This window comes from Heterocephalus glaber, unplaced genomic scaffold (assembly GCF_053883595.1).
Source record: "Heterocephalus glaber isolate CG9 unplaced genomic scaffold, H.glaber_assembly_v1.0 deba00000281, whole genome shotgun sequence".
Classification (NCBI taxonomy): domain Eukaryota; kingdom Metazoa; phylum Chordata; class Mammalia; order Rodentia; family Bathyergidae; genus Heterocephalus; species Heterocephalus glaber.
Window position 1 is genome coordinate 19,162,847 of NW_028258139.1, and position 23,230 is coordinate 19,186,076.

Genomic DNA, 23,230 nt, shown 5'->3' on the forward strand with positions numbered 1-23,230 from the left:
AAATGGAAACCATTCCAATCCAGGATGATTTCAAGATCTCACAGTGCGTTAATATTCAACTTTGGATGAAAATATAAGCGAAGCATTTGGTTATTAAATCTAGAAAGCTTTTGGTGGAGTTCTTATGGTCTTCTATACAGAATATCATATCATCTGCAAATAATGACAATTTAACTTCTTTGTTTCCTATCTTTATTCATTTTATTTCTTTATCTTGTCTAATTGCTGTGGCTAATGTTTCCAGAGCTACATTGAACAGTAGTGGTGACAGTGAGTGGACATCCTTGTTTTGTTCCTGATTTTAGCATGAAGGATTTTAGTTTTTGACCATTTAGTATGATGTTGGCTGTTGGTTTTTCACAGATGGCTTTTATCAAGTTGAGATAAAGACCGTGTATTCCAATTTTGTGTAGAGTTTTTATCATGAATAGATGATGGATTTTGTAAAATGCTTTTTCTGTGACTATTGAGTTGATCATATGGTTATTGTCCTTGGCTCTGTTAACACAGTGTATTACATTTATTGATTTACATATGTTGAACTATCCCTGCATCCCTGGGATGAATTCCACTTAGTCAGGGAGTATGATCTTCTTGATGATCTCCTGCATTCTGTTTGCCAGGATCATATTGAAGATTTTTGCATCTATGTTCATTAGTGAGATTGGCCTGTAGTTCTCTTTTTTGGTTGGGTCTTTGTCTGCTTTGGGGATCAAGGTGATTAAAAACAGCATAATTCTGCAAAGAAATAGACCTGAGTGAGGATCAGTGGAACAAATTAGAAGATGCAGAAATAACTCCAGACATACTCAGCCACCTCATCTTTCACAAAGAATCCAATCACCCTCACTGGAGGAAAGATAGCATCTTTAATAAATGGTGCTGGAAAAATTGGTTTTCATCTTGTGAAACTAGACCTATATCTCTCACCATGCACTAAACTAAAATCAAAATGGATCAAAGATCTAAATATTAAAATAGAAACACTAAACCGGCTGGAAGAGAGGTTAGGTAAAACTTTTGAAGACATTGGTTAGTAAAAGATTTCATGAATAAAACCTCAGTTGCCCATGAACTAGCACAAAGAAACAACAACTGAGATCTCATCTAATTAAAAAGCTTCTGTGGGCTGGGGATTTATCTGTGTCTTTGTGCCTGCCTCACAAGTGCAAGATCCTGAGTTTGATCCCCCAACACCCCCGCCAAAAGCTTCTGGACAGCAAGAGAAACCACCAGCAGAGTGAAGAGCCAATCCACAATGTGGAAAAAAATTTTTTACCAGTTGTTCTTCAGACAAAGATCTACTATCTAGACTATATAAAGAATAGTAAAAAAATCAGACTTCCCAAATTTAAAGACCCAATCCAAAAATGGCCATGTGAAATGGAAAGACATTTCTCAGACAAAGAAATAGAAACAGTAAATAAACATATGAAAAAAATATTCAACATCACTCATCATTCAAGAGATGCAAATGAAAACAATGCTGAGATTCCACCTCACTCCAGAAAGAATGGCTGCTACCATGAAATCGACCAATAACAAATGCAGGCGGGGATGTGGGGAAAGAGGAACCCTGCTCCACTGCTGGTGGGAGTGTAGACTGGTGCAACCACTGTGGAAATCAGTATGGAGATACCTCAAAGAACTAGGGCTGCAGGTTCCTTTGATCCAGTTATTTCTCTGCTGGGTACCTTCCCCAAAGACTTAAAAGCGTCCCTGGGGCCGGGGATTTAGCTCAGTGGTTCCACCGCTTGCCTCACCAGCTGAGGACCCAGGTTCAATCCCCGGTACCAAAAAAAAAGCATCATACTACAGTGATATATGCACATCCATGTTTATAGCAGCACAGTTTGTAATAGCTAAAACTTGGAAACAGCCCAATTTCCCATCAACTGGAGACTGAACAAAAAATGTGGTTTTTTTTTTATAAAATGGAGTACTACTCAGCCATAAAGAATGAGAAATTAGAGTCATTGATAGCTAAATGGATGCACATTGAGGCTATACTCTTAATTGAAATAAATAGGACACACATGTGTAAATACTGAGTAGTTTCTCTGGTGTGAGAAAATGAAAGTTTAAAGGAGGATCGAAATGTATAAGAGATAATGTGAAATAGGAAGAAAATGTCCAAAGAGAAAGGGGAAGTGGAAAGAAAAGGACGGAAAGGAAAAAATACGAGAAAAAGAAAAAATGGAAACAAAGTCTTTGTAAATAGGGAGGGGTGGAAGGGGTGAAGGGAGGGCTGGGAATGGGGAAAAAATAAGAACCAAGATGCATCATGTAACGGTACAATTCCCAAAGATGAATGTCATCATATTGTATACTTAAAATGTGCCTATAAAACTTAATGAATTAAAAAAAAATTAAGTGGGGTTGGGAATTTAGCTCAGTGGCATCACGCCTGCCTTGCAAGCACAAGGTACTGAGTTCAGTTGCCAGTACTGCCAAAAAAAAAAAAAAAAAAGGTGAAGCAAACATGTGCAATACTGTTTTATTCAATCATATTTGGGATAAGATTTAAGTTTCTTTTTTCACTCTTTATCCCATACCGATTTTACTGTGATTCTTTCAAATTAACTGAAAATGTCATTAGCTATTTTCCATAATTACCTGATAAAATGTGTGTGTGTGTGTGTGTGTGTGTGTGTGTGTGTGTGTGTGGGTGGGTGTGTGTGTGATGTGTGTGTTATTTGAAAGTTTTATCTTTCCTGAACTGCAGCCCCTTAAGGCACTTTGAACATGGCTATTTTTGCCTCATTTCAGTGTCCTCTAGCCATATTTCTTTCATTTTTTCCTTTAATATAAAAATGCTTTAAACAGCATTCGGTATGCAGTGGTCTGTTGCTCCTCATCATTTAAAGCTGCCTTCTTAGCTGCTGTCTTTACTATGTTTGCACCAGTGTTGCATTTCTCTTTAGAAGCTCAAAGATATTATTTCTTTAGTGATACTCTATAGCTTTATGGTATATGCTGTACTTCATTTACATCCTCATTCTTTTATTTTTAATATAAACTTTCATGCAACATATTTGATGTCTTGTGGAATCTGCTTTCTGGTTTGTAGAGAGCACCTTCTTGGTTCACATGAGGAAGGTTCAAGGGAACTCTGGAGGTCTGTTGTATAAGGACACTAATCCCATGCATGATGCTATCACTTACCAATGGTTTCACCACCTAAGACCATCCCACTGGGGGTAGAATTTCAATATATGAATTTTAAAATGACATAGTAATTCAGGCTATAACAATGCTGTCTCCAAAATTTTTGCACTGTGAGAATTTTGATTTTTCACTGGCTATATTATTCACCTGATTGCATCCTCTCCATATGCTCCACCTACCATTCCCTACCAACTCAAAGGCCTTTTTTTGTATTGCCTTGGAGTTGAATTCCAATGCAGCAGTTGAAGGCAGCTGAGTTCTCAGCATAGTAAGGTTGGTGTTTTTGTATTTGTTTATGGATAGCAGAGGGATGAAGTTGTCTGTCTCATTTCCAAACATTCAAATTTAGTGGGGCAGAGGGAACTTTATTTTTTACTTTTCTTGCTAGAGATAAAAGCCAAATGAGGGTAAAAGATTTACTAATTTGACAGAACTCCTCATTTTACAACATCTGATACCTGAAAAGGATTAATATGTGAGTGATGAAGGAAGAAGAAAGAGTAATCAATAGCTAAGATTTATTCTGAGGTCCAGGCACTGCCACAACTGCTTCACTGGAACACAGTCACATGATCATCACAGCAATACTGTAAGGTAAATGGTATTGCTCCCTTTTGCAAAGAATGTATTTAAGTTGAGGTGCATTAAGTAACTTACTCAAAGCCGTATAATCGGAAATGTCTGAGTCCAACATGTAAATCCTAGCTGTGTGCTCTCAGAATTCTGCCTACCCAATCATTACCTCCATGGCCCTTTCTATCAGTTTATCTCTTTTCTGGCATCAATTCAATGCTTTAGATAATCCTGAATTTTCAGTTTTACTCACTGAATTCTCAAAATCACTACACACACACATACAGACACACACACACACACTGGTTTCATTCAGTGTTATAGTTTGGATATGGAATGTCCTACAAAGCCACAGGTGTTGAAGGTATTGTGTCTAGTGCAGCAATGTTTACAAGTGGGTCACTTGAAAAGTGATTAGACTATGAAGGCTCTGATCGTATCAATGGATTATTCCATCGGGGGCTTCATAATTGAACCGATTGTTGGGAGATGCTAGGAACTGTAAGAAATAGGGTCTATTTGGAGGAAGTATTTCACTGGGGACCTGAATAGAAGATGTATCTTGTCCCCAGCCCCTTCGTTCTTTCTCTGCCTGCTACCATCCTGAGGTAAGCAATGTCCCCTCCCTATGCCTTCTACATGATATTTCTGCATTGTCATTTGCCTGTAAGCAGTGGAGTCAAGTGACATGAACTGAACCCTCTGAAACTGTGAGCCAAAATAAACTTTTCCTCTTATAGGCTATTTGTCTCAGGTATTTTGCTACAATTGAAAGCTAACACAGTGTGTTCTGTTTTAAAAATTGTGTGTGTGTATGTATAAAATCTATTTAAAGATTCTTTCTCTGTGCCAGAATTGCAGTTATTGTACTGTTTAGAATCTCCATGTGTCACAATTCCAATTACAATACCCTTATCAGTGGATAAAAAGAGTTAATTTTGTGCTGTATGCACACAATCTTCTGTATTTAATAGCATATTTAAAGATTTGATTTTAATAATTTACTTTTCCATTATTTTCAGAAAATCAATGTTCGTTTATCATTTAAAACATAGGTCATTTCCTAAATCAATGATGAAATAAAAATTATTCATGTAATAACCTTCATGACTTCCACCATTTTTTAGTTTAGCAATGAGAATCTTTAATTATCAGCTTCCTTTCTTTTCTTTCTTGCTTTCTTCCTTTTCTTTCTTTCTTATCTCTTTCTACATGAGAAATGTTTTTCTGCTATTCTGAATTCTAGATTTTTTTCTGAGAGTATTTATTTTGTGACAGAGAAGAGCAATGCAGATGTTTTAATTATGTCATCGTTTGCATATTTAAATGTTTTGTCTTTGTTTTCTGACTGCAGAATCTGTTCTCTTCTGTTAATTGTTACATTTCTTATACCTAAAATAATGCCCAGTGCATACAAAACAATTAATATTCAAAAGTGTAATTATCAACTCCATTGATGTAAAGCGATTGATTATACATGTTGTTTCCTAACTTGATCATTTGAAAATTGATTGTCCTTGCAAAAAGAAAGTCAAATGACAGAAGCGTCTGTTATTTATTTTATACTTTTTAAATTTCACTACAGTGCATCTGCCAATTTCTTAGAATATTACCAAGCAAAATTGCAGCAACTCAAATGAAGAGTTTCATGCTAGATTGTAAAGTCTAGAGAATCTTGGAATATTGACTGAAGACAAGACACAATGTATTATAGGAGTCATTATTCTTCCTCTATCTGAAGTGATATAAAAGGCTGATGAAAGCTACTCTTGGCAATGTGTTAATGGATGCTAATTAAAGTCCTCCTTTGGACCAGAGGAAACATCTGAAGAAAGAAGAACACAATAGAACCTTGCAGATGGCTCCTGGAACAAGCAAGGTAGGCTGGCAGAGGCCTGGTGATTAAGACAACACTAGGGAACTTTCAGCAGCTGAGGCTGCTCTGTTCTCCTCCTCGTGTATACACTGTATGAAAGTAATTATTCATATGTAAATTGTGTGATTTCTTTCTCCAGCCTTTAAAAACATTCTTATTCACTGTAAATGCAGACTCTAACAAGCAAATTCAACTAAACATTATTCTGTGGGTTCTTTTTTACTTCTTTTCTCTGTCTCTGTTTTTGTTTTTAATGGCACTCTCTTTTTAGATGTGGCTTTGCAAATAAAAAAGCACATAACATCTGGAACTGCTTAAAATCAATTTCTTTTCTCTTTTATTTTTTCTGTTCTATAACTAAAAATGGACTTTACAATTTGCATGGTGCTTTTTTCCTCCCTTTCCTTTATAAAATAAATAAATAAATGCCATCTGGTCTAACAGCTTAGTTGCCAATTATCAGCCTGAGGCAATCCAAAACTGCCAGATAGTCAAGGCAGAAAATATGGTTTCAAGAAGAAATGCTAACAGAGTTTCAGCGATAGTATGGCTCGGCACCCTGCCAAATTACCACCCCATGCAAATACTGTCTTATCTTCCAGGGACTTGTGAGAAATCCTTGCAACCTGGGTTTTGGTATATGAGCACCTTGACTTATTCTAATGAGGAGGTCCTGAAAATGCAACTGATTCATAGTTAGTGAAACATATGAACAACTCGGAGAATTATACCAGCACTCTTCTGATAAAGCTGTAGACTTTGCAGGGAAATGAGTTTTCAGTTTGTTTGTTCTCCTAAGATCACAGCGACTTTTGGGCCACAAACAACAAAGAATATCAGCCTTTCTCTGTTGAACCCAGATAAACCGAAACTACTGAGGCCAGCAGATATCCTTAGTCATTTCTATTCGACCTCATTAGGAAATAATCACTCTGCCTACATGACTTGCGAACTAGTTTGGTTGCTTAAATTGTAGCAATAGTGGGTTTTGGAGCATAGAGAACTCACTTCCCTTTCTTATGCATGTCTAAGATACATTGTATCCTGGAAATTCTACTCCTGATACTTATTCCCTTCATTTCTTTCTTCATAGCCCTATCCAGATCCAGTCTACTAATTTGTTTTACCTGATTTTTATTCAAAACATTATATGTCCTGCTATAGCCAGTGTAATATTTTGAGAATGTAAACCATTCCATATGATTCCTCTGCAGAAATGAAGAAATGTTTTTCCATTACACTTAAGGATAAAATCCCAAATTTTCAGAAATAAGCTAGAGGCTTTCAGTGAACTGACTGACTTTCCTAGGCTATTTTGATCTTTTTACTATTTCTTTACACAAACTGGTCTGTTGGAGCCACAAGTTGACTCAGCACCTAACAAAGTCTGGCATATCATAGGCAATAAACAAATCTTCTGAATTAATTCGGAGAGAATGTTAGTTTTTTCACTAGCATTATAAATTTAGATCAATAATCTGATCCCAAACTCATTATTTTATCTACAAGCTGAGACAATTTCTTCTTAAAAATTAGACTGAAAGTTTCAAGGAGAATAAATTTGTAAAATTAGTTGGTGTCACAAAATATTTTTCTCAAATAAATTAGTATCATAAATATGTCATTTTCACTCTCATCTACTCCCCTGGCTACTTTAGCTAAGTTCCCAAAATTTGTTGATGAGGGTTAAATGAGAAAAAATATTTGCAGAGAACAGAGACTAGTATATGATAAGTGTTCAATAAATGGCATAACTATTTTTTGTCTTCTTTCATTTTGTTTTTGAGACAGGGTCTCATTATATAGTTTGTGCCACCAGCCCTAGTTAACTACTGTTATACTATTATAGCTTTACATAGAACAGAGGCAAAAGTTTTGAATCCCTTGGGTCACTAGTCTCAGAAAATTTCACTCTTCCAAGAAATTCCCCAGCAGTACCCTAGGTGCATCTCTTAGCCTTAACCTATTAAATATACAACACTGCATGCAAACCCCACACTGACACTAGGTAGATAAATTTGTCAGCACCCTATCCTTTTATTTCTCCTGGTATTCTATACAACTCCCTCTAGATTGATTTCTATTTATCTTTGTCCCTTCCTGTACACCACTTGCTTCTACCCCCTTTTACTGTTTTATACTTGGCCCCTCTTTGAATTATGCCTTTTAATCTGTGACCTTTGAAACTGGTCATTTCAGTTGTCCCTTTCCTCTAGGATCTCTTTATATATTATGCCTTCTCCCTGCACTGCCGTTACTCATCACTGAAGTCTCCCAGCCTGCATTAGGGTCCTTTATGGGTTCCCACTGCACCTCTATCCTCCCCCTGCATTAGAAAGTATAACACCACACAGGTAATGCCCACTATGCTATTTTCCTTTCTAGGATAAAGAAGTCATCTACTTTGTTCACCTAGCTCAGTATCTCCTACAATATTTCTAGGTCGGTATGTATTAAAAGACTAAAATCACACATTTGATATATCCCCTCCAAAGAACATGAGATATTCCAATCCTGTCGAAGCCCATTTTTGTTCAGCCCAGTAAATAATACATTTGAACACTCATTGAGAAAACACTTTTGTGTAAGAAGGTGAATATGCACTCTTTTGCAACTTGTAAAAAGAGAGGGGACAGGGATTTAAGCAACATCATTTCCTCATCCAAGTAATGGAATGGTGGCAACTTTATGAACTTGTATAGATTAAAGCATTTATAAAGTGTTTTACAATGAAGTATACATTAATTTTGCTTTCTGGTCACAAAATGTATGAAAACGTTTTAAGCTGGCCTATTCATATCCATAAGCGTGTTTTATGGCAATAAGTTCTTTTCTTTCTTGAAATGCTGCAGTCTACATTGCACTGTATTTCCAGGTGGAAATGAAGAAAGGGAGAGTGTCCTTCCTATTACACATAGACAGAGGATTGTGCTAATCCTTTGGGCATAAGTCCTCATCACTCTCACGATCTTACTTCGAGTAGATTTAAATGTTGTGATTGCTCATGAAGTTTAGAAGCTTCCTTTCTAATCTGTTGACACTGATTGGCCTAGACATTCAAAATAGTTTAAAAGATAAAATGGAAGTATGAAGGATTTCAGTAATTTCAGACAATGGTTTTCATTGGAAGTATTTTTTCTTTGGTGTTCAGATGTTCATTCTTTCACACAGTCAAGTGAGGATGGTAGTGATAATAGTATGAAGAATTATACTTCTTAAATTATTGTGCTATCATAAATATTATGACTATTTTTTTCATTTTGCAAATAACAAAAACCTAAATTGTTTGTTTCTGCTGCTATTTCTGTCCATTACCCACCGTGACGTCATTGACTTGATCAATATGGCGCCTTCATAGAAGGCAAGGGTACGAAGCCCAGCATTATTTCACCTATTAACATGCAGCTGGAGAGAACATCTCCTAGAATTGTGGAAGTTTTGAATGAAATCAATTGGCATGACATTATCTATCACAACAGTTTTCATGTGCATTTTGAAATGTGTGATAAATTATTATTTATTGAATATGTTTTGTATATATTTATTTCTTTACTGACAAAAGACCATGCATTCAGCAACTAATTTATTCAAAAGAGAACTTATTTTCTGCCAGGGCATGGTTCTGATGGCTGAGGATACAGAGATGATTAAGTCATCTTAAAGCAGCAATCATGAGGTTTATTCTTAGACTAACAAGTACATTGATAATGGTAGTAATCTGTGGTGATTTCTGCCCAGAAGTGAAGGACAAGAGCACTGAAATGTTATCAAAAGCATAGGAGGCATTGAGATCCAATCCAGGGCATTGAGAAAAGTGGAGTTTTAGAAATAAAATATTTGGTCTTCATCTCAATGAACAAATGAAAATATCATGCTGGTCATAGAGGAGGGGTGAGGACAAAGCATTTTTATGCAAGAGGCAAAATAACTCAGAAGGCATAGTTCTATCAACATGCTATTTTGAGAAAATTTTAAACCACTCCTGGCTGGAATGATGTGGGAAGTACACAGCGGCAATTGTTTCTTGATGATTGGTTGATATGATTCACACTAAATCATACAAATTATGAAGGACTGCTGATATCACGAAAAGGAGTTGGAACTTTTCCCTCAGGAACCTGCAACACCTCTCCACATCTCCCTACCATGTTGCTTCTCAGACACAGTTGAAGCCATTGCTTGGAATTGGTTTTATACTGGAGTATAGTAGCTGAACTTCAACAGAATTCCCTGGTCATCCATTACTTTTTGTATCAAAAATGATCTCATGAGGGTTTTTTCTTTTAATATGTTGCCTTTAATTTCTTCTAGACCTGATACCTGGATTTTTATCTAGTCATCCCAGCCATAAAACATAACTCTTGTCTGCAATCTCTGAGGTCATTTCAGTTCCAAGGGAATCAAGGGCAGGAAGGAATTATAGTGATCTTGATCATAGCAATGCCATTACAAACAAAACACACACCTATGATTACTGCTCATGTGAACAGTGGAGAATTCCTTCTGCTATGTGCATTTGTAAATATAATTTGCACACTACCTTGTACCCTTGAGTTTCACTGTCAGGATTACTATCAACCAAAGCAGCCTCAGCATTTTCTGAACTTTATCTTCTCTCAGAAATGTCAGAACAGAAAAGACATAGGCTTTGGAACCAAACAAACTGAGGTTCAAATCTCTACTCAGTTCATGTAATGGGACATTGATGTTTCTCTTGGTTAAAATACTAAATCACTCTGAGCATCAGGTATTTCCTCATAAAGTCATGATGAGCAGAAAATGTGAAACTCATTCAGCTATCTCTCTCCAACCACAGTGGTACACTCCTAGTTCGAACAACTAGCATTTAATACTGTCCCTCTACAATGATGCCCCAACTGGTCTCCCTCCTAATAGCCAGAGTACTTTACAGATGTGGATTTGGGTACTTCTTATCCCTTTTGAATTCCTCCATCGTCTTTCTATTGGACTTGGAATGAAGAGCAAAAGCATTCACACATAAGAAGGTTTTAATCAACAGACTGTATATAGTATGGTGGACCCTTAAGATTATATTGTCTAGTGACACTGAAGCATAGCAGCCTGTGTAAGTACACTGTATGATGTTCACACAATTTGCCTAGCAATGCACTTCTCAGAACATTCCTGGTATGAATCTCCAGGAGGCCTTCCTCTATTCTACCTTCTACTCTACTCTGCTCTGTACATGTCCCTAAGACTTTCCACCCTGCTTCCTATCTAAGAGACACCTATATCTTTTTCCAGGTTCTTAAGCCTTTTAGACTTTTGAAGAGCCCTGGACACACCTGTGTTTGTAGTGTCCTCCTGCAGAAAGGTGGAGCCTGGTTTGGGCCACCAGTTTATTCAGTCCTTAGGTCTGACTGTCTTTATTGTGCCTGTGTCCTGCCATCACTGCCCATTGCTTTCCGCTCTCTCTCTCCTTGAGTTGTTTCCTGCACACAACCTTGCATTCTGAATTATTAAATGTTCTGGAATGCATGTTTAATGTACCTATTCATTGATCATCTGTTTCTATTTCCTCGTGTGTATGCCAGTGTCCAGGCATAGAGATGCTTTGCCTGGCTTATTCCAGGATCACAGATGTGTTATGAATTTAGACACTACAGTCAGTCTTCCCAGAATTGATTCTTAATTTCACTTCTTAGTGATTGTGTGGCTCTGGGTAGTTTTCTTAATGTAGTTTTCTTCTAAAAAAAACAAACAATTATTTCTAAAGAGCTTAATTTCAAACTGTACCTACCAGTAGATTCTCCATAAATTATATCATTATGATTGTTATTATTATCTACCAACTTATAAGAGTGGTAGGCATGCAGAAGGTATACAATATATTTGTACTAGCATAGAGCTTGTATTACTGATACAGGAAAAACTGTAACTCCAGACCAATTACATGTCAAATGTTCGAAGTTCATGGTCTTACAACATCAAGGAATGAAGTTGCAAACCAAAGAAATAAGTTAGGTAGGTTTTATTGGAAATAATAATAATAAGAATAGATCCTGGATTTCAAGAAGGGATCCCAAATGTCAGAGGTAGTTTTTGTAGCAAAGTCACAACATGGGTACAATGTGGATCAAACTACAATCACTTTAATTATAAGTATAGCCAACATTGATCCAATAGAGAAATGAATCACGTAGCAAGGGTATATGGAAAGAACAAAGGCATTTTTGGGAAGGGATGGGTCTAGATGCTCTAATCAACTTAGGCTTCTGATACCTATCTTGACTTACTGAACCAGCTGCTGCTAGTTACAATATAATTTTAAGTTACTTTTACCCCGAAGGGAGGCATGGAGGCCTGGTCTGCTTCAGAGGAGCCTCCAGGCACAATTCTGATGTCTTTAATTTTTGTGCTGACATCTTTGAGGACCCAATTCCTCACTGACTGTTCATTAATTTCTATCTAACATAGTTGTCTATAATACTACTAAGCTCCCACCAAAGACCCCGAACCCTGACTATCTGGATTCATTTGTCTGCTTGCCACACAGAGTACTACAAAAGGCCAATAAAATGGAAAAATGAGTTTATTCCCAATTTGGCCAAATTGGAAGGGCAGCTAATCAGGCCCCTACAAAACATAGAACATTCCAACTGATAAGAGTGGTAGAGCAGAAGTCAGGAAAATGGATGTGTAGAATTAGCTAAGCTTTGATCAACTGGTGGCTCAAAATCATGTTGCAAGTCTGGTTGTGTTGAAATTTCTTTGGGACCAAGGCTGGGTCTGGCACTGGTCACCCTCAGCATAAGAAGCTGGACAAATAGGTTTAAGAAGCTCATTTTGTTAAAGGTCCATTTCAACTTCTCAGTTTCACATGGATGGACAACAATCCACCAGTGCTCAATAAATGAGGTTTGCTCGTCACATTAATAATAAGAATAAGAATAGGCTGGAAGGGTAGCTCAGTGGTGAAGTTCTTGCCTAGCATGCAGTAGGCCCTAGTTTTGGACCCCAGTGCTGCAAAAATAATAAGAAGAAAACAATAATAATAATAATAAATAAGACATTTGTTGATCACTGTTGGCAGCAGCAACATTAACTGTGCAGAGCATCAGGATATTGAATTGAAATGATATGCAGAAGTCAGGAAGTTCTGTTATCACTTGGTTTATGTTTCTTAATTTCCTTTTCTTCCTACACAGATATTCAATACACAGGAGTTGTTTACAAGAAGCAGGAAAAAGAAAAGTTAATGAAATAGAATTGTTATTCACAAATATCATACCCCAGTGTAGACATAGGCATTTAAACAATCACTCTCTTCTTATGCAGATGTAAGAGAAAGTGATTGCAAATCTTAAAGAAAGTGATTCACTATTCTTCCTATGGGGGGCAGAGTTTTTTCACAAAGTGGCAACGAAGGATTTGCAGTTGAAATAAAAAGTGGAAGTTCTTTCAGGATAGAAGAGAGGAAGGCAATTCTAAGAAGGTAGAAAAGATTATAGTAGCTCAAAAACTCAGGGAGCCATAAGATGTTAAGATGACCTGTGATATTACATGAGAAGGTAACAGGCTGCTAGGATTCAACTGAACTTTGAGATCAGACCAGCAACTATGATGGTTCTGGGATTTTTAGAATAAAAATCAATGGAGCAATATCCAAGGCTTTAAAACTGTAGAATTCAAAAGATATATGTGGATTAGTTATTAATTATCTTAAGCTAATAACTTATTAATTACGATTAAATGAGAATGATGGGTTTGTTTCAAACAAAGAGAAAGAGAAGGAAGACTATCACTTCAGAAGCCTTTTGGATATCCATAATTAGAACTAGGCTAACACTGCTGTCATGAGAATAGAAAGGAAGCAGATTTTAGGAGATTTAGAACAGAGGGTTCTAACTTGGCTGCCCTTAGGGGTTTGGATTTTAAGAGAGGAAGAAATCCAAGAACACACTGATATATCTATTTTGGAAGACTGAATTTTTATGCCAGTCATGTATATAGTAATTCTAAGATCAGAATGCGATCAGTGGTATTCAAGTCTGAATTTGGAAATGTTTCTTTTGACTTGTGATAAATTGACCTCTAAGTATTTAATTTGTTAGGAATTTATTAGCTGTTTTTTATGTGAATATGTTTGTGCAAAGATTTATATGTAAGGTGATCCTATCAGTTTGATTAGGACAGCCTGGTTTTTTATTAACATCTTGGAATAATTATTGATATTAGTCCCCTCTCCTCAAAAAAGTATTTTGGACCCAAGTTCGATCCCCAGTACCAAACAAACAAACACAAAAAGTATTTTGGTTTGCATCTTAAATTACATTATAACTCAAGATACAAGGATATGCAAACCTAAAGAATTGAAAACTACCTCAATAGCAACTTAAAAGCTAGTGTAGGAGGTAGACATGTTTGAATAAAATATGTTTAAAATGCTTGATCAAGATGAAAAAATATAAGTGTCTAGAGCCTATAATCAGGAGTTACTTTTAAGTCCAATTTTGGCTGTCCAGTCACTGCTATGTTGACCTCAAGAGAGGAGATGATATTTTTTGTAAGAGTTTCTTATACAATGTCACTTCCAATCACTTCAGGAGAGGGGTTTTGATAGGACCTTCCATGATGTCCTAGACATTCTGAGAACCCTCAGATAACCAATCTGAAACAGGCATAATTACCTCCTTAAAGATGGGGGACCCACGGGCCTGAGAGATGAAGAATGGAGGCAGAATTTGAGTGTCTCAAGCAGTTGTCAAAGTTTGCTTTCCTCCCGCTGCTTTTCCTACTTTAGAGAAGGACATCACCTGTGTCTGTGGAGGTGCAGAGATCACAACCTCTCAAAGAAGGGCAGCAAGTGACACAATGGAGACAAAGGAGCCTCTCCGTGGAGAAGGTAACTGCTGTTGAGCAAACCTGAGTGAAAACCGCTCCAAGTTGATCCAGCGGAGCTGGCATAATGTTCAGTGTGATCTAGGAGCATGTTATAATCAGCAGTGTCAAAAGCACACTGATCAAAAAAATAAAATACTCATACTGTCAGATGGCAACTGCTTTAATAGAACATTAAAAACAAAATCTTAGGAACCGTCTGCCTCAGCTGTGAAATGATAGAAAGCTGAACTCTCATTTCTCAGGGAGATGATGTCCTTCCTTAAAGACAGCTTGTTACTGCTGGCTGAGAATTCTCTGGTCTGAAGAAGCACATTTGCTACCCGATCAAACCGTTACATGTAGTACAGCCATTCACATTCTGACACCTAATTGTACTCTCAAAAAGTGAGAAGGGAAGTTCATTCACCAAAGAGTCATGATCCATGTTGGGCACTGCACTATAACAAGTACTCTGTGTCCATGAATGAGAGTGACACTCATCAGGCCTTATGGCCAAGTGGATCCCGAGCCAGTTTCCTAAATTTAGTCAATAAGATAATATTTAATATTAGAAGAGTAACTTTATTAGAGAAAATCAAAGACGGATTGAGTATGATTTCTGTTCTTAAGGGTCTTGTACTTCCTTTGAGAAAAGACAGCAGTAGTGTCTCCACCCATTTCTTAGGGGATGCTACAAGAGATCATGCTCAGTGGGGGGACTGTGACATTTACCATTCAAACTGGAACATTAAGGAATAAAGGGATGTTATTAATGATCCCATTAGCACAGCAGATGTTGACGACTGCTGTCTGGGATATGTATAGAGGATCCTCCATGTCATAGGACTCAACATAAGAGACTGTTAGTCTCTAGGGATGTAGGGTAGGTTTATTTAGACTTGACACATGAACAGTCCAGGTGCCACATTCTTTAACCAAATGTCTTCTTCTTTTCCTCAGATCTTACTGTTACACTTGGATGAAGTTTGAATTTTATTCTCCTCTCTTCCTATTTGCATCTGAATAGGACAAGATGCTGGCACTTGCTTAGGATAACTCTGTGCAGATGTAATTCTCATGCAGTCACTGGCTCCCAAGAAGATTTTAAATATTTGTTCAGAAAGATCACCAACAGCTTCCTGTGCTGGACCACAGATAGGAATTCATTACATTTCATTTTTTATCCTAAAGTGATATTTTATAATTTCTTTTATGTCTTTCGACTCTTTCTACATTGGACCTGGTCTAATACCCCACAATAATACAACTATGCTTATTATCATGATAATTACATCTTTCTATTTTCAATATCATCATATTGGGATAGAATGGTGACTATCATGTTAGAGTCATCAGAGAAATCTCTGAGCAAAGGGACCTGAGCACAAGTCTAAAGAAGTTATTACCTATGCTAAGGGCAAGATCTGCAGAGCAAACTATAGTGTGAACTGAAATGGGGTCACGCTTCACCTGAATCCAGGTAACCTGGTGTGTAACCTTATGATACGTAACTTACTTAAACTCTGATGATGAGGATATCACTAAGGAATTCCATGGCTCCTGGACCATTCGTTCAACCAAAATATTATTTCTGTGCCATTCATAAACTCTATTCTTAGAGATTTGAAATGTTAATTTTCAGAGATATCAATAAAGATTTAATAGCTCCCTTAATTCCTAAATAATCTCTTTGTGCAACTTAATTAAAAATAACAGCTTTAACCCAAAACAGATGCAAGGCTTTCCATTTCTCATGAATCCTGGTTTCAATAAATATTGTATCAAATACAACAGCAATATTCTGATAGCACAAAGCTATTTTAGTAATCACTGTTGGGATGTGTCTTCTTTTTTATCTTCTCTGCTTCATTGTATAGTACTTGAGTGAAGCATCATGGCTAAGTCATCTCTGTAGGCCCAAGACCAGTCATGGCTGTCACTCTCATTAGTACCTTCTTGAGCTTAATTTCTTAGTTATAGTGAAGGAAATGAAATGGAATTCCTGTAGAAAATGATGCACCTATGTCAAATTATTTCAACTCCACATGAATTTTCTCATCATGAAACATGACCTTGTTTCATCTCAATGTGCTTCTTGTGGTAGTTGTAAACATAGATCTAAAATCTTTTGGCAATAGCACTATGGAATGTCATCTCTGCCTGAACATGAATTGTACAATGAGATCCTAGCATGAGCTTCAGTCTAAACTTAAAATTGTATGGGACTATTAAGGATCTTGGGATAAAGATTTATTTTACATTTAAAAGGAAGGCATAATCTGTACCTAGAAGAATGACTGTGCCATTTAAAAGCATGCTTTCACAATTCGCTGACAATACTCTGTAACAGGTGGGTGATAGTTCTCTTGTATTGGGGCTCTGCACTGATTTGTCAGTGAATATAGAAATGACTTTGTTCTGTTTCTCCTGCCAAGACCTCAGTGAACATACCTTGTAAGAACCTAGTTTCTAGGCTGTGAGGAAGCTCAAACCAGCCCAGGTAGGGAGACCACAAGGAGACCCTGACCATAGTCCCACCTGACAGCTGAGCTGACCCTGGAATCAACCACCAGCCATGTGAGTAAGGATATCTTTTTTTTTCTTTTTATATATTTTTCAAAATTTAATTTGATCAGTGTACTTTTAATATACATAAGGATCATATGCATCATAGGGAAATTTTATGTGTAGGTAATATATCTTGGTTTTTCTTTTTTTTCTCACCCCCCCCATTTCAACCTATCTTCCCCTCCTTATTTACAAGATTTCTTTCCATTCTTTTCCTTCTATACTCCTTTTATCCTTTCTCCTTTCCCTCTCCCTCCCTTGTTCTTTTTCCTAGTTGAGCACTCTCTTCCTGCTTCCCAATATCTATTATCCATTTTGTCCTTTTCAATTTCTCACACAAGAGAAACAATGTGATATTTCAACATGCATCCTCTCAATGTGCATCCATTTACCTAAAAATGTCTCATTTAGCCTTCTTTATGACAGAGTAGTATTCTATTGTATATAAAAACTACATTTTCTAACCATAGTCCTAGCTAATAGCTGGGCTAACCTTGGAATCAACCACTAGGTATGGGAGTAATTGCTATGGCTTGTGTCTAGATGTCCCCCCCAAAGCCTCCTCCAGTCATAGGGGAGGCCTTTCAGAGGTGGCTGGATCTGGAGTATATGATGCTAGAATTGATTCATGATGCAGTGCTAGGATCAAGGGCTCTAGGATTAAAAGTTTGAGTGAAACCCTCCTTATGTAGACTGGATAAGATATAAGGGATGGAAAAAGCTGTGATTCTTTTGTTGCTTTGCTGCCTTCTGCCTGCCATGAGCTGTTTCTCCTCTGCAATGTCACCCTGCCTTCGAGCCAGCCAATTATGGACTGAAATCTCCACAAACTGTGAACTAAATAAATCTTTCCTCCTTTAACTTTGGGTGTTGGCTATTTTATCTCAGCAATGAGAGAAAAGTAACTAAGACAGTAAAGATACCTTGAAATCATTCAAGTCACTAGCTTTTGAGCCTTTCCCTACTAAATTCTAGATGTTGTGGGTTAGCTATAACCAAAACTTGCTGTACTTTGAATTTCTAATCAAGAGAAAGTATGAGAGATAATAAAATTGTTCTTCTATATAAATCGGTTTTAAGGCTGTAAGTTGCATAAAAATAGGTAAACAAAATACTTATGTTAAACTGTTTCCATTGTCATTTATCTATCAGAAAAGAAAATTCTATTATTTCCAGTATTTGATTCTCAAGCTTCAGAAAGGTTTTTCTTCACCTTTTTAGCTCTTACTCCCACTACACTTCTTTGAGTGGTGAATGAAATCTGAATCTAAAAATATAAGCTCTTGAATCTGTATCATTTATTTCCTTTTCCCACCATACAATTGTTCATAGATAAAATAACACTTTATATTAAATAAATGAATGTATAAGTCAGTGGATGAACTGAGAATTTGATTCTCAGAAAATTTATTGCAAATGCAAGATAAAATTGAGAGATTTTCACCCATAATCCTCATCATTATTTTAATTCTATGTGTGTAATTCACAAAGAAGTTTGATGATTTATGTTCATTCCATGGCTACTTAGTATACAAGGCTTCTACTTGAACATACTTTAGGCCAGGTCCTTCAGTGTACTTTAATTTTAAGCACCCTCTGTCTACCCCACGCATGCGACTGGACCTTTAAAACAGGACATTCCATTTACACCTCCACACATGATTTAGAAGTCTCTGCAATGAGAAACAACAGAGCATGCATTTAAAAAGTTACTTTGTAAAAATGCTATATAATTTCCAATTCAAAATCATTTACAGGAAATAACACAGAGAGGTCTCAGTTTCCTCTAGGTAGTTACATCTTGTAAAAATATACTGTAATATCGCAAATGGCTATTGACAGTTATACATCATCACAAAGATCTGTCATGTTATGGCCACACCTATTTTCCTCCAATCTCATCTTTGATTCTTATCAGCTATTAATCTGTTGTCCATTTCTGCAATTTTGTCAATTGAAGAATGTTCTATAAAGATTATATAGTTTATAAGGTTTTGAAATTGACTTTTTCATTCAGTATAATTCTCTGGAGATTCATAGAGGTTGTTATGTGTATTAGAAATTTATTTCTTTGTATTAATGAATAGTATTCTATTTTATGCATGTATCAGTGCTTGTTAAATCATTCACCCATTATACTGTCCTTTGTGTTATTTCACTTTGGGGCTAGTACAAATGAAGCTGCTAAAATATCATGTGGACAAAGTTTTTAGTGAGGTTTATCTATTTCTTTAAGTTCCTTTTTTGCATGATAAACTTAAAGTACTGTTGACTAAGGGTATTGGGAGCAGTTATTAGTAAGTATGTTATTCTGATATTAAAGATAAAACACTAATTCTTTTATTAAGTATAATGTAAAGTGTATTTTTTGTAGGTTACTGTTAACAAGTTGATCAAGTCCTCTCTATTTCTTTTTTTTTCCTTTTAAATTCTGTTATTGGTACATTTTAGGTATAGAATACATTTACATTTATCATTGGGTGCTTGGACCTGTACATGATGAATCTTGGTTCTTATTTTTTCCTTCATTACCTGTGTGCCCTTCACTCCCTCCACCCTTTCCTATTTACATAAACTTTGTTTCCATTTTTTTTCTTTTCTCATAATTTTTCCTTTCCCTCCTTTCCTTTCCCCATCTCCTCCCACTTCCCCTACACCTTTGGACCTTTTCCTATTTCAAATTATCAATTATTCATTTTAATCATTTTAATCCTTATTTACACTTTCAGTTTCTCACACTAGAGAAACTATTCAGTATTTACACGTGTGTCCTACTTATTGCACTTAAGAGTATGTCCTCAGTATGCATCCATTTAACTATAAATGTCTGTAGTTTCTAGTTCTTTATGGCTGAATAGTACTCCATTTTATAAAAAAACAAAACAAAACACATTTTCTTTATCCATTTTCCAGTTGATGGGCACTTGGGCTGCTTCTAAGCTTTAGCTATTACAAACTGTGCCGCTATAAACATGGGTACACATATATCACTGTGATATGATTCTTTTAATTCTTTAGGGAAGATACCCAGCAGGGGAACAGCTGAGTCAAATGGGACCTCTAGCCCCAGTTCTTTGAGGTATCTCCATACTGATTTCCACAGTGGTTCCACCAGTCTGCACTCCTACCAACAATGGAGAAGGGCTCCTTTCTCCCCACACCCCGTCCAGCCAGCATTTGTCCTTGGTTGATTTCTTGATTGCAGCCATTCTTTCTGGGGTGAGGTGGAGACTTTGGAGGAAAGTCACCTCTATTCCTACTTTTCTTTAACAGTTTTTAAAACCATTAATGTGTTCTGAATAATGTCATATGTTTTTTCTGTATCAATTGCCATGACCATGTGATTCTTTCCCTTAGCCTCTTAATATGCTGGATGACAGAGATTGACTTTCGAATATTCAGATTAGTTGACATCCCTGGAATAAATTCAAGTTGTCTGTACTGTAAAATAATTTTCTATATATTGCTTAATTGTATTATATTTGCTATTATATTATTACAGATGTTTGAAGTTGATATTTTGACTGTTATATTAAGGAATTTTGTGGCTATGTATATGAGGGATTTTAGTCTCTAATTTATGTCTTATATTCAGTTGGTTTTGTTATTGCTGAATAACAGCATGATAAAAAGAATTGGAAGGTGTTATATTTTAATATCTGGCAGAAATTTTCTAAAATTCATGTTAATTTTTCAGAAATATTTGATACAATTCTCTAATAGAGCTATGAGTCTGAAGGTTAACTTTAGGGGCAATTGTCTATTTATAAATTTGATTTCCTTCATGCCATCATTTGAATACTTTTTTCTCTTTTGAGATTAGTGCTGAAACTTAATCTCCAACGTGACAGTGTTACCTACTGAGTGGAGCTCTTAGAAGCCAGGAAGGATTCACCTGTAGAGATCCCACTACAGCTTGGATGGAGGGACCCAGCTAGGCCTATTTGCTTTTCCACTTCCTGCTGTGTAAGTCAGAGCATTTGTTACCTCATAACGATGTCTCAATAGGATGTGATTGGGATTTTCAGTTATACTAAGAAAAAGAAACAGGAAAAGTACATGTTTCCCACCTTGCTTGAAACAGAAATCTCTCTGAGTATGCCTTTTATCTATTTACTTATTTGAATAATTTATCTCTTTTTAAAAATTAATTAAGTTTATTGGTACATTTTAGGTTTATATAATGATAATATTCACCATAGGAAATTTGAACATGTACATGATATATCTTCATTCTCATTTTTTCCCATTCCTCTAGCCTCCCTTCAACCCTCTTCCTCTCCTTATTTCCAAAACTTTGTTTTCATTTGTTTCCTTTCCCTTCCTTCCCTTCCCCCACTTTCCTCCCTATTTCCCCTTCCATTTGAACATTTTCTTCCTATTTCACAATATCTATTATACATTTTGGTCCTCATTTACATTTTCAGTTTCTTATACCAGAAAAAAAGTGCTGTATTTACACATGTGTGTATGATTTATTTCACATAAGAGTATGGTCTCAGGGTGCATCCATTTAGGTATAAATGTCTCAAATTTATAGATCTTTATGGCTGAAAAAACCCCCCACAGCTTCTTTATCCATTCATCAGTTGATGGGCTTTTGGGCTGTTACCAAGATTTAGCTATCACAAACTGTGCTGCTATAAACATAGGTGTGCATATATTGCTGTGGTATGATACTGTTAATTCGTTAGGGAAGATACCCTTAAAACAACATTGAGATTCCATCTCACTGCAGAAAGAATGGCTGCTATAAAAAAAAAAAAATCAGCCAATAACAAATGGGAGGACTGTGGGGAAAAGTAACCCTTCTCTACCATTGGTGGGAATGTAGACTGGTGAAACTAGTGTGGAAATCAGTGTGGAGAGTTCTCAAAAAAATAAATTAGAGGTTCCATTTGACCCAACTATTACCCTTCTTGAGTTTGCCTTTTAAACGTAGAGATTCCCAGTCTCCACCTCAGAAACTTTTGACTCAGGAACTCTGAAGCACATTTCAGAACTCTGCAATTCATCCCCAGTGTCTTTGGGGTAGTCACATCTAAGCTTGGTCATCCATGTACGATTCCAGATAGTTTAAGAACTTCTTTCATTCTTATGGATTTATGGGGAAAATGTCAAACAACTACAAATTAGCTCAGTACAGCTCAAAAAATAGGCAAAACGTATTCTCATCAAGAGCTGGCTGCTTTCTAAATCCATGGCATTATTTCAAATTAGCTTTATTTCTCAAACAATGTCATAAATTTTCCAAGAAAACAGATGGATATCATGTTTATTTTACATTTATGTATACCCATTCTTTCCATTTTATCATGTATAAAGTACATGCTTAGAGAATATTTGTTTAGTTACTAACCTTGAAATAACTCTCATCTTCCTACTATCACACATTTCACAAATCCAACACACAGTAGTATAGCACTTCCCTAAAAGTCTCCATAGAAACTTAGTAAAAACAGCCAGAGAGAAAAGAAATAGCAACAAACATTAGATGTACCTTCACTTTCAGAATCCTGTAGAAATGCAGATGAACTCTGAAGCTTTTGGAGTCTAATGTAGGTTTCAGATGTTAGCATATCCCTGTTCAGCTATAGTCCTCAGACTGTGCTGTCAGAGAAAGGCAGACAGTTCCTTCTTCCCCAGTGTATTGTGGAGTACACAATGCATTGTTACCCCATGTGCAGTAGTTTAAGTACTAGAAGAGTCTGTACAGGCAAAATAGCACCACCACAATGATGCAACATGGTTACAAGGCATTTTAAATTCTTATAATTTTATATTTTGTAGTTCACTGAAAGCTTTAGAAAGAGATGTCTAGGGCTCAAACCTCTTATTTCATTGTCTCCTGACTGTAGGCCTAAACCAGGTTATATTCTACTATGAGACTACTGTCTTTATTTATAGTAATTTAGAAATAGCTACCTCTACTTCATGTGATTGTTTTTAGAATTAGATTCATGTGAAGATGTTCACACATAGCTAACAATCCAATAACATAAAACACCGTTTTCACGAAAGACTTGCATTAATCTGGAGTCTTTTAATACTTCAAAATAAAAAAATCTCAGAAGTGAGTAAATGAAAGGAATAACTTACTGGGTCACCTAACTATAAAGTCAAATTAGATGAGGGTGACTTCCAGCAGACATGCCATCAGATGCTTAAACAATTGGACTTTCTCCATTTCTCAGCTGTTGT

At 36.3% G+C, this 23,230-nt stretch overlaps 1 long non-coding RNA gene across 4 annotated transcripts in view; it reads left to right on the top strand.

Moving 5' to 3' along the window:
• The window catches only part of LOC147830242 (uncharacterized), a 58,854-nt gene that overhangs the window by 25,757 nt on the left and 9,867 nt on the right, over positions 1–23,230 (top strand). Inside the window, exons 2-6 of one of the 4 annotated variants that reach the window (XR_015441265.1) lie at positions 5,327–5,620; positions 14,382–14,483; positions 15,422–15,949; positions 16,897–17,038; positions 20,853–20,995. This is a non-coding gene — a long non-coding RNA (uncharacterized LOC147830242). Of the gene's footprint in view, positions 1–5,326; positions 5,621–14,381; positions 14,484–15,421; positions 17,039–20,852; positions 20,996–23,230 lie in introns of all 4 variants that reach the window. The other 3 variants (XR_015441266.1, XR_015441262.1, XR_015441267.1) reach the window with 3 other exon arrangements.